General features: G+C 36.6%; 1 protein-coding gene and 1 pseudogene across 3 annotated transcripts in view; both read left to right on the forward strand.

Moving 5' to 3' along the window:
* Positions 1-13,125, forward strand: part of SYT9 (synaptotagmin 9) — a 162,571-nt gene that overhangs the window by 84,820 nt on the left and 64,626 nt on the right. The gene's annotated exons all lie outside the window — the stretch shown is intronic.
* Positions 5,111-5,229, forward strand: LOC118603175 (annotated as a pseudogene).

A 13,125-nucleotide genomic window follows, 5' to 3' on the forward strand; every position in this document is an offset into this window, starting at 1 on the left:
TCCTTAACCAGAAGGAATAGAAGCATCCATTTGATGCAGGTTACTTTAACTTCTTCCATATATTTCTACTGTGGTTATTATCTGATTTATCAATTAGAGAATTGAACAGATACTCAGCCTCTGCCTTGAGACATCTCTTCTATGCTATTATTGAGTTAAGGAATGGGGCAGGGTGGTAAAATTGATGGAATTGACCTTAGAGATCATCTGGTCAAATAATATATGGAGAAAAGGAGCCTTATCAGCCTTGGTGGAACTTGTCCAGTGGAGCTTGAATTGGAGTTCCAGGATTGTCATAACGAGTGTACAGTTGTGTTCTTTGTGTTATGTGTCTTGTCTCTCTATTTATCCCAAGAGCTCCTTGGGGCCCATTCTTGTTCTTACTGATGACTTGTGTCTGCCACAGTGAGCCAGGTCCAGGGTTCTATACAAATAGGAATATTCCTTATTTAAACCTGATTGGTTGCACTCAAGTCTTGTCTTGGATTTCATTTGAGAATCAAACCTAAATCATTCCAGTAGGATGATAGTTTTTTGTGCGCTCATTAACTGTCTCAGGTCTAGGCTGAGATAACTGACAGTGTGTTTGAGCCTGTCCAAGAGCTGAGATTAGTCACTGTAGTTAAAGTCAACAAATGATAATGAGCTTGTCAGAGGTTGGAAGAAGCAATTCCAATTGCCTGAATCTCAATTGTAGTTCTAGAAAGAAAGCCTGAAATGTTTGGCGAGTCTGCTGTTTGCATCCTCAAACTTGAGTCATCTTTCTAGTTCTTGAAATTTTAACACCTTTACAACTCTGACATTCAGCATCTAGATCCTCCCTTGGGAAAAATGGCTACTTTTGTACTTGAGTGTTGTCAACTATGAACAGTTAGCATCAAGTCTGTAGCCTAAGCACCCCTGGCCTGGTTTGGGGGCTTCGCCTCTTCTGTTCCTTTTCTTCTCTCTCTCCCATTAGGACTTCGATTCCATGTAATCAAGCCCCCCAGGGAGAGAAAGAGTAGAAGATGTCCTGCTGTTCTACACTAATGCTCCTTTCCCCTTGCGATTTACTCAAACCTCTGACTTGAGAGTTTTTGAGGTAGTAAGGAAAACCACTATTTGAACCTTATTAAATGAGTTTTTTAAGACAAATGTCACATTTTATAGCAGATGCAATTAAAAGTAATTGTGATAATCAGTAATTGAAGCCCCACATGCAGTAGGATAATTATTTTTCCTTCATTTTTTTCCTAGTTGTGATTTTAAAACTTGCTAATTCATGCATTTCACAATTCCATGTTGTTTGCTTACTATGGTCCAGGCACTCTGCTGCTATGTGCTGGGTTTCTGGTATATCAACTGCAAGGGGAGGCAGATATTCAACAAATCATTATAGTTCGTTATTTTAAATTGTGAGAAGTGGTACAATAAAAAATACCACGTATTCTAGGAACCTGTGACAAGTGGGTGAAACTTGGTCTTAGGAGTCAGGGAAAGTTTCCCCAGAGAAGTAGTGTTTCTGCTGAGGCTGAAGTGTGAATAGAAGGTCATCCAAAGAAGAGCACTAAGGAGAAGTTGTGGAAAGAGCATTTCATGATGAAAAGATAAGCTGTGTTAAGTATTTGGGATTTTTTTTCCCTTCAAGCAACAGTGGAAACCTACTGAAGGATTTGTAGGAAAAGAATGACATGAAATTATTTGCATTTTAAAAATAACCCTCAGGCTGGTTATGTAGAGAAGAGATTATAAGATATCTAGAGTTATTCACAAGGACCTTTGTTATTTTTGTCTTACATTGAGAGATTAGGAAGACAGTAGCAATGTCTAGTAATTTGGAAATACAGGATACAGATACCAGCATAAGACAAAAATAATATTAAGTTTACACTGGTCTTTAACCTGATAATAAAAATGTTTTAAATTATTGGTATTACTAAACTTTGTCTCCCCAAGCAAGGTAATACAGATGGTGTCCAGTCATAATTGGACACCAACTTCTCTGAACATCACCTAAAGATAGTGAGGCAATGAGAAGTAAACACCTGATAGAGTAATTTTCAGATAGATAACCAGAATCCCCAAACCTACTCCTCCTAGTTTTCCTAATAAGCACCCTGACAGGAGCCTAACAAAATCAGGACATAACCCAAGATAGAAATCCTAAAAAAGAACAAAGAAGAAATGCTAAAGATAAAAATCGCTGTAGCATAAATAAAGAATGCTTTTGATGGGCCTATTAATAGACTGGCCACAGCTGAGGAAAGAATCTGAATTTGAAGAGATCTCAACAGAATACTCTAAAACTAAAAAGCAAAGAGAAAAAAACTGGGGAACAAAAAAATAAACAAGAACAGAATATCTAAAGACTGTGGGACAACAACAAAAGGCATAACATATGTGTAATTAGGAGAAGAAAGAAACAGAAGAAATATTTGAAACAATAATAACTGAGAATTTCCCCGAATTAGTTTTATACACCAAACCATAGATCCAGGAAGCCCAGAGAACACCATGCAGGATGAATTTCAAAAGAACTACACCTGTGCATATCATTTTTCAAACTACAGAAAATCAAAGATAAACTCTGGAAAGAAGCCAGAGGAAAAACACCTATCTATAGAGTAACAAACATAATGGTTACATTCTACTTCTCTTCAGAGACCTTGCAAGCAAGAAGAGAGTAGAGTGAAATATTTTAAGAGTTGAGAGAAAAAACCCCACCAGCCTAGAATTTTTCACCCTGTATATTTCAAAAGTGAAGGAGAAATAAAACTTTCTCAGACAAAGAAAAATTGAGGAAATTTGTTGCCAGAAGACCTGCCTTGCAAAAAAAAAATTGTTAAAAGAAGTTCTTTAGAAAAGAAAGAAAGTTGGATGTGGTTCCATAGTGTAGCAGTTAGCACATCTGCTTTACACACAGAAGGTCCTGGGTTCACACCCCAGTGGAGCCACAGTCCATGGTTTATGACCCTGCTACCCTGAACAAGCCCAATGTCTGATCTTGGAAGCTAAGCAGAGTTGGGCCTGGTTAGTACTTGGATAGGAGATCACCTGGGAAGACCAGGCGCTGTATGTATAAATAATAAAAAAAGAAGGAAAATAGTATGCTAGAAAATTGGGTCTATATAAAGGAAGGAAGAGCATCAAAGAAGAATAAGTGAAGATGAAATAAAAACCTTTATTTTTCTTCATTGATCCAATAACTTTGTTCAAAATAATAATGGGAACAATGTTTCTAATAATCACAAAAACCCAGTAAATACTATTACCCTCACTCAACAGATGTGGAAACAAATATTAAATTATTTGCCCCAACTCATACAGTTGAGTTTGGGATTGAACCCCAGATCTGTCTGACACTTTAATTTGAAAAATTAGAAGAGTGTGGCAAAGACAAAAATGATCTCCAGTTTTTCACTGGCATGTTGGAAATTCTCTACTGTTCCTTCACTGGCCTATCTACAGTTCATATAGATATCTAAGATCTCTCGTGACCCAGTTGAAAACTCAAACCTGTGTGAGCAGAATTAGGCGGCTTCATTGGTAACATTTATTTCTGTTAAATGTAAGGCATCACTAGGTCTAAAATAGATTTTGGGGTCAGATTCCTTCATGGCTGGGGAACTCTGCAGCTGTGACAGATGGATGAGAATGCAAATGCTAGAGGGAGAAAGGGAAGAAAAAGAATCTGTCCTAAACTGAACCTTCTATCCAGAGAATGAAGACTTGCTTCCCCAAACAGGTTTTCCAGATCGCTAGGGGTCTCTTGCTTTGTGCCTTCCTGTGTCTGAATGAGCATGTTCCTCAGGCATCTAGGTTCTCTCCTCCCAGACCTGCCCTACCCTTACCTCACCCTAATTCCCTTGGGCAGTGAAACTCTGTAATAAGAGGAAGGCTTACAAGATGGAAAGCTATGATAATAGAGTGTAAGCAATTTTGTTTTCATGACTGTAAAGAGGGGGAAGAATGAAGAAATAACTTAGAAACCCTTAAGATGGGGCGGGAGAATGGGAACAGAAGACTTCAGGAAAATAGACACCCCAGTCTAAAAAAGTACATCTTTTATTTTCCCAATTTATGGAGGAAAGCACATTTCATATTTTTTTCAGTCAAAAAGTGGGGGAAAAACACGTTTGTCATTTTTTGTTTTTACAAGGCTAAAAATATTTTTAAGACTTTATGGTATATCATGTTCTGGTAAAGTTGCATTTTCTTTAACTATAAGTTGTATTTTATTTGCACTTTCGAGTAAACTGGATTGGAACTCTGCAGGATCAGGGGATGCTTTGATTTGCCTTTGCTCACCCCAAAATCTAGCACCTTGTGCTGTGCCTGACATCTTGTGGGTGACATTTTTTTTTTTAATTAAATGAATGACTAAACTTTCTTTTCAGAGTATTCTCAACAACAGTTCTCATTGGCTTCTGGTTCTCATTGCTTTCTCTTTACTGATATTTTCAGGGGATTTCTTACATGTTTTAATTTTTGCTTTTTCTAGTTGTTATAGTTATATTTTAGTTAGTGTGGACCTCCCACATTTTTTCTGTTATCATAGTTTTATTTTCAAATCTCATAGGCAAAATATGGCATGATGATTTTGACACAATTTGTGTTTCTTATGATATTGATGAAGATAAACATCTTTTTACATGTTTATTGACCATTTGTTTTTCTTTTGTGACCTGTCTTTTACTCGTTTTTGTATTAGGGTTAACTTTTTTTTTCTTAGTAATTTTTAAGATCGCTTTGATGATAAAAGTGTCAGCCTTTGTTTGCTTTTTGACATTGGTAAATGTTCTACCATTGGAAATTGTGCCTTTGGAGTTATGCTGAGATTATAAAAATCACCTGTTTTAACAACAAAAGAACATCCAGAACATTCACTGAGTACATAAACATTCGCCAGGTCTTGTTTTAGGAATTTGCATAATTGTTGTTCATCACGAAAACCCTACGAGGCATGTGATATTATTATAACTCATTTTACAAGTGAAGAAACAGACACAAAAAGGCAAAGTGACTTGCTCATGGTCACACAGCGAGTGCCAGAGCCCAGAATCAAACCCAGATAGTCTGATTCCAGAGGCCACAATCTAAACTGCAATCTCTGCTTTAAAATTTGAATACCATCTACCGCCATGCTACCCTGAACAAGCCTGATTCCGTCTGATCTGGGAGGCTAAGCAGGATTGGGCCTGGTTAGTACTTGGATGGAAGACCACCTAGGAAGACCAGGTGCTGTAGGCGTAAAAAATAAAAAAATAAGGCATTGTAAACTGACAAGGTCCTTGCAATCTGTGAGGTCAACTAAGGATTACCTCACCTAAAAAATAAATAAAAAATAATATTTAACAAACAAATAAATAAATAAATAAAATGAATACATTTGGAATGAACTTGGTGTACATATATGCTAGCGATCCTAACTGATTTCCCCAAATAATGTTATATCAACCTCATGTGAGTAAACCAGCATGTATAAACTACCAATATTGTCGCATAAAAAACACTCATATTTTTAACTTTTATGTAGTTTGCACATTTGAACCTTGTACATCGTCACTAAACTACCTTTTATAACCCAGTTTGAATTTCGATGTATCAGCTGATAAAGATCTTGAAAACTATTTCACGTGACTAATAAAATGGGTCAATTTCAGCAGAATTTTCATCTTCATTTGATAAGTTGTATTTATATAATTGTTTAAAAAATGTATTTTGGTCTATGGCCATGCCACACTTAACACGCCCGATCCCATCTAAGCAGGGTCTGGCCTGGTTAGTACATGGATGAGAGACCACCTAGGAAGACCAGGTGCTGTAGGCATAAATAAATAAATTTAATTAATTAATTAATTTAAAATGTATTTCATTTTGCCCTTATTTCAAAGTGAGACACAATAGAACACATACTGTATCAATCTATTGATATAGAATGCCCACGAAAGGCACACTTATAGAAAGTCAAAGTAGATTAGTGGTTGTCTAGGAGTAGGGGTGGAAATGGGTAGTGTCTGTAAATGAGCTTGGGGTTTCTTTTCAGAATGATGGAAATGTTCTAAAATCAGATTGTGGCGATGTTTGTAAAATTCTGTAAATGTACTAAAATTCATTGAATTTTACACTTAAAATGGGTGAATTTTATGGAATGTAAATTGTCTCAGCAAAGCAATTACAAAAATGCAGCCTACATCCCACTCAAACACACACACACACACACACACACACACACACACACACACACACATGATGGGAACTTCTGAGATCTATTGTGAATGAAAGAAAATGTTGGGAACATATTGTTAAAACTTGTGTGATTAGAGTTTGAATATAATTTTTAATTCTTAGAGAATAGAAGCCACTTTGTAATATCTATGTGTATTTTTTGGTTTTTGTGCATTTGTATTCTGTATGTTTTTATAAGATAATGATGTACCAAAGTAGAGGACTGCTTGTGTGCTTTGGTCTATTTTTGTACTTTGTTTTATTTCTATTCTTTTTCATATTTTCTGGTAGCAATAGGCTGATACTATAATTACAGCCTTTTAATAATACACTTTATTATCTTGTAAGATAAATTTCTCATTTTTATAAATGATGAAAAGATTGGTTGTTTCATTCATTTAATCTTGCAAGTAAAACCTTTGTATCATTTAGAAAAGGTTTTAAAAATGAATTGCGACATTGCTCTGAGATTTACTTATATTTATATACAGCTTTGGTATAGATGAACATCTTTACAATAGTAGATAATCCCATCTGGGAAAATGTAATATCTCCATTTACATCAGTCTTTTAAGGAGGTCATTTAATAACATTTTTAAAAATTTCTTTATACAGATTCATTTCCTTGAAAATTTTTTCTCATGTACTTTATATTTTTGTCACCACTGAGAATGGGATCTTTTTTATTTTATTTTTAAATGCTTTATTCACTGGTATATGTAGAAAATACTGTTTTTAAATTGAGATAACTTACGTTTGACAAAATGTATAGATCGTAAGTGCTCAGTTTGATGAGTTTTGACATTTGTGTTCACCCATGTCACCATCACTTAAAACAAGGCATAGAGCATTTCCTTCATCTAATAAAGTTCTGTAGTGCCCTGTTTCAGTCAGTTAATCCCTCCGCCCCTACCCCAACATCAACCAGTTTTTGACTCCACAATTTCCTGGTTTTGTACTTTATACTTTTGCATGTGGGGAAATTCTTTTGCTCAGTGTAATCTTTTTGCAATTCATTCATGATATGGAGTACATCAGAAGTTCCTTTTTTTTAATGAGTAATGTTATACTGTATGAATACACCAGAATTTGTTTATCCATTCTCCTGCTTTAGGACATCTGGGTTGTTTCTAGTTTGGGGGTTTTTTTTTCTTTATTTTTATTTTTGGCTACTATGAATACAGCTGTATGAGTAGTGTCTGTAAATGGACTTGTAAACATGTTTTTATTTCTCTTGGGGAAATATCTATAAGTAAAATTACTTGGTCATAGGGTACATATATGTTTAAAGGGCATGCAGATGTTTTTTCAAAGTGATTGTACTATTTTATATTCCTACGAGCAGTGCATGTGAGTTCTGGTTGCCTCATATCCCTGCCAATATTTGGGGTTGCTGTCTTTTTATTTTAGCCATTCTAGCGATGGCATTTTATTGTGGTTTTTCTCTACAACTACTAATGTCAAGCATGTTTTCTTGCTTTTCATATACCTTCTCTTATAAAATTTGTGTTTTAGCTTTTTACCTATTTTTATTGAGTTATCTTTTGATATGTGATTTGTAGTAGTTTTTGATTTTTACATATTTATAGTTACCTGTTTATTAATTTTAGTAGTTATTCACTTAGTTGTTTTTGATTTCCAGCAAAACAATCATATCTTCTGTGAAGAATCATATTTTTGCCCTTTTTTTGGTAATAATTTTAACTTTTATGTATTTTTCTTATTTTATGGCATTGGCTAGAACTTCGCAAACTGTTGATAATAGAAGCGATAGCAGGGATTCTTGTCCTTATCTTGAATTAATGATAATTCTCTGAGTGTTACATTATTGTTTTATTAGGAATGGATATTGAATTTTATCTAGTATCTTTTCTGTTGAGATGTTGCATAATTTTTCTTCTTTAATTCACTAATATGATATACTAATATTAAAACATCCATGCGTCTTGGAATAAACCTTACTTTGTCAAGGTGTATTATTAATACTGATATATTTAATTTATTAGTATAAAGAGTTTTCAACTACATTCATATAAGAACTCACCAATAGTTTTGTTTGCTTGCTTATTTGTTATTGTTTTTGTGGACGTGCTTGCTTCTTTTGTGCATCTTTGTCAGGTATTGGTTTTAGGGTTGTACTAAACTCAATGTAAGAGTTATTATTTTTTCCCTGGGTGTATTTTTAAACAAATCAATTACCTCTTTCACTTTTTCTTTCCCATTCCCCTGTTGTTTTTACCATTGAGTGATTCCCTTCATCTCACCCCTCCGCTTCCCATATCGTTACTGGCCAGTGCTGAGCTCCAGAGGCTCCCAAGCCCCCTGCTCACTTGCTCTGGGTCCCATTGCTGCAGGTATAAGTGTTGTCAGCACTCTTGGCTGCCCTGAGTTGTTGAGGTCTGCATTTTATTTTCAAATGAGTTCTCATGTGCTAAGTCAGAAGGCGTTCAATGAGGACATCTAGGGCAAGCCTGACTCTGAGCCATGAAATAGGTTAAGCTGTATGAAATTGCTGGTAGTCCCTCATTTTTGACTTAAGAAAGTGACATTTTCACATAACTCAACCTTGTACTTGGACCCACTCCTTTCAGATGTCTGAAAGCACCTAGAAGTTGGGGAAGCCTTCATTCCTTCTCCAGTAGAGAGCCTGGAGGGAGATACTTGCAATGGTTGTGATTGGGGCCCTCGGTGAGGGGACTGCTTGCTGATGAACATTATCGACGTTCTTTTTAGATTTCTATAGATTGTCCTAGAGGATGTTGCTCTGATATCTTGGAGTCACCTGAGAGAATATTCAGTTAGGCCTGTATTGTAAATCTTTTTAAACACAAGGAGTGTCCTACCATTCACTATAGTATTTGACTAGACGAGTAGCAGCAATATGTCTACAGTGGATATGATGGCTAATTCAACAACCAATTAATGGTTAAAGAGACCGTATAGAATCCAAGACAATCTTAAGAACTTAGCTAGAACAGTGGCATCTTGAATAGCATAGGTTGTAGGTTTATTTGTCTTCCTCTATCATCCTATTGAAAGTGGCATCTCCTTCGATTACCTCCAATTTCCCTGTAATTTGTCGGAAACGCTTTTTACCATTTAACATATGATATAGTTTTCTTCTTTAATTTGCTTATTATCTGAGTTCTAAAATATCAGCTACAGTCGCACCACATTGCAGCAAGGATTCTTATCCTCTTTTCCTCTTTATATTCCCAGCACCTCGTATGGTGCCTGGTACATGGTAGGTATTCCACAAATACTTGTTGAATAAACGAATGAATAGATTTAAAGTGAAGGCTCAGGCATGCCCAGTTTTCCCCCTGCCTCCTCCACAACTAACTGCCTTTGTCCTGGGTAAATGGAAAATATACTTTTGCAGAGAAAATAGAGAATTCCTATATGATGAAGACATGGAAAGTACCTTCAGACATTCTTGACACTGGTGAACTTCATGACCATGGACAAGTTGTTCATCTTCTCTGATGGTACCTGATAGCCATCTGTAGCTCCCAGAGTGTGCTATTTAAAGAAGATATCTTATTTTTTGTCTTTCCTATGTAATTCTTTTCATGGCCTAGGAAATTCTTATAGCACCTGTTTGTCTCCTTTATCCAACTTGCAGATCCAGATGTGCGAGTATCTTCAAATGAGAATCAAGCTGGTAGAGAGGAATCCTTGTTCTCCCTGATCAATTTGTCTTTCCCTTCCTGTAGAGACTACTACTATTCATTCACTGATGTACTACATTTAGTCATTGTGGACCTACTCTGTATCAGGGACTGCTTGCTCTAAGTGATGTGAGTGCAACACAGATATGATTTATCACATATATTTCAGACACAGTGCTGAATGCCTTACATATATTTGTTCATTTTTGAGAGAGAGAGAAAGAGGGAGAGAGAGAGGGGGAGGAGGAGGGGGAGGGGAGGGGAGGGAGGGAGGGAGGGGGAGAGAGGGAGAGAGAGAGAGAGAGAGAGAGAGAGTACGATCTTCGAGCTCTATCTAGAGATCTCGACATTCCTTCTCAGCTCCTGAGAATGGAACCAATGGGAGAGGTCATTGTCTTTATTGGAAGTGTGTCTGAGATGCCTCCTGGTTATACCTACACTACCCTTTATTGTAATATAATCTCTTATTTCCCTAAAGATTGTTAGGAAGTTTTAGTGGACACAAAGGGAGCTGGTCTGATACTTATGCATGAAGGAAAGGTAGATCTTCTTTTGTCAAAGCCCCTTTTGCCCTAGTTCTTAAGTAGAATTCAGTCAAGGTAGCTTCTCTCTTTTTTTTCTTTTCCCCACTAGTTGCAAAAGGCAAAAAAGCAAGTTCGCTGATAAAAGATGTAAGAAGATCAGCCCTGAAGGTGGAAACTTTGTGTGGTAAAGGGAAGGATTGGGAGACTTGTAGTTCCCAGCTTGGCGCCTCCAAGTTTTCTCAAGCCTCCAGCACACAAGAAAGGAGAATTTGCCCACCTTCCCCTTAACCATCTCCTAAGATCTTCTTGGGCTTTGCAAGCACTCCCCACTGGGGAGCGCTGGAGGCTCTGCAGTCTGGCAGCCTGGTTGTGTAGCTCCAGCACAATCTATGTGACCTTGGACAGGTTGCTTAACCTCTCTGACCCAGAGTTCGCCTCTGTAAAATGGCTATGGCCATGGATAAAAATGCCAAAAGGAAGAAGATCCAGCTTCTGTCTTAAGCATCTCAGTCTAACACAAATTATCTCTAATTTCATGTAGTAATAGAAATATGGACAAAGTGCTGCCAAAGCAGAGAGCACAGGCTTGGAGTGACTTGAAGTTTGCACAGGGGTATAGTTTGCAAGCTGGGTCTTTAAAGATACAAAAGCGTATTTTGCCAGAAGAGAATTGAGGAAAAAACAGCACACAAAGGAATGAAAGTGTAAGGCATGTGTAAGGACTTAAGAATAGTTCTGACCGATTGGAGAATTAGATGTGTTAGGAGAAATAACAGGACATGTTAAGAGAATGAAAGTTGGAGAAGTTATCTTTTATAGGCTATGCTAAGAGATTCTCATTTTAACGTAAGAGCATCAGGGATCTATCGAAGCATTTAAGCAAGGAGTAAAATGATCAGATCTGTGTTTATACAGAAGATGGATTGGAAAAAGTAGAATTGCTGCTGAATAATCTTTCAGAGATGGATGTAAAGTAAATAGAGAGGAAGAGAAGTAATCAAGACACATTTTGGCTGAAATGACATGGTAACCCATGTACTAGTGAGCTCTAAGAGTTAAATGGTAGTAGGGATGGAGGAACAGTTGGGGGGGCACATGGGGCAGGGGGCTATGCCTAGTGCTTATCTCTAGAAAAAGGTTAAAAACACCCTATGTCCTATGATTATCTTTGGAGCAAATCTCCATCCATAGTCGAATAAAAATAATGTGTTTTTCTTTGTTCAAACCACTTACTGTCACCCTTCTCTTTAGAATACATCTTTGCCAGAGAATTTCATCCTCCCTTCTCTCATAAACTATGTGAATTCTTAGTTTTGATGAAAATTTTCAGGATGACAATGATGCTTAGAATACAGGGTGAATTCATAATTATTTCCAACTCAATGTTTTTTTTTCCCTCAAATGTCAGCGAAACACATTGTAGCAGTCGGAGCCAGCCCACAATGCCCAAGCTTCTGAGGATACTCTGATATTCTCAAATGATATTTGTTCTTTAAATAAGAACAAATTTTCATTTCTAATTACATTTTTTCTATTGAGAATTGATGGATCTATAAAAAGTCTTTTCAGAATAGATTATTTACATTCAAATTAAATATTAAAGCCTTTTCTGTAGCCTTTTAACTTTTTAAATCTGCCGTCTTTGTTTTCAACAAGGACACTGACTAGACATGCTCCTGGGAAAAGAGGAGCATTAAAAAAAAAAAAAAAATCATACGTGAATCTCGGTTTATCTGTTAGGGAACTGTATTGAGAAATAATAAGGTTCAGGGAGACTTCACTACTCAAAATTTATGTGGAAAGTGCACCAGGGTGTGGAATTTACCTCTTGTTTCCCCTGTCCCCTTTTATAGTACACATGGTCCTAAGATGCTGAGTTAAGCATTATGTCAGTAGCCCTCACTGTTTCTGATATCCCAGTCTCCAGATCTTCTTTTGAAATACAGTTGTACACACCACCAAATCCTATCTCCTTAATCACAATTCTGATAACATGATTGCCTTGCTCCAAAATTTTATCGCCTCTTCCAGACTATCAGTTAATGTCTCAGATCAGGGAATTGCAGGCTATCGGGGCTAGGAAAGGCTTTACATTTGTTCTACCACTTATTTGACACTAGATTCTTCTCTAAAGTGGAGAAACGTGTCATTTAAATAGCTGGGGAACTTACAGTTTGGGATTGTGATAGAGAAGACTGTTCTAGGTCTTCCCATGGCTTCCATTTGTTGGTCCTAGTTCTCATCCATGGGACCATTAAGAACAAATTTAATCTCTCTTCTATGTGACACTACTTTAAACATGTACTGACAAGAATCTTGTCTTTCTTGAATTTTTTTCAGGAAAGCTTAATAGCTCTTCCTTGTACTTCATGTAATCCTGATTCTTTCTCATGGTGATTGCTCATTTTGCCATCATCCAGCTGATTTCTTTTCTCTAAAATGGAGATGCCCGAAGCAGAATTAATGTTTTGAGTGTGTTGTGGCTGATGTATACTTTCCCTCTCTAGACTTCACCTCTATTGATGCAGTTTAAAGCAAAATTCATTTCTGGTGGCTATATCATATATCAAAGTAAGATTGATTCTGGACTCCAATATACTTATTATACCTAATGTCTCATACCAAAATTCCATATCTTCCTCTAAATTATTGATAAAATTACAGGACTGGGTAATCCCCAAGTTGTTAAATCATTAATCAACACTTTTTAGTTATGGTTGTCC

Source organism: Rousettus aegyptiacus, unplaced genomic scaffold (assembly GCF_014176215.1).
Source record: "Rousettus aegyptiacus isolate mRouAeg1 unplaced genomic scaffold, mRouAeg1.p scaffold_m13_p_5, whole genome shotgun sequence".
NCBI classification, from domain to species: Eukaryota; Metazoa; Chordata; class Mammalia; order Chiroptera; family Pteropodidae; genus Rousettus; species Rousettus aegyptiacus.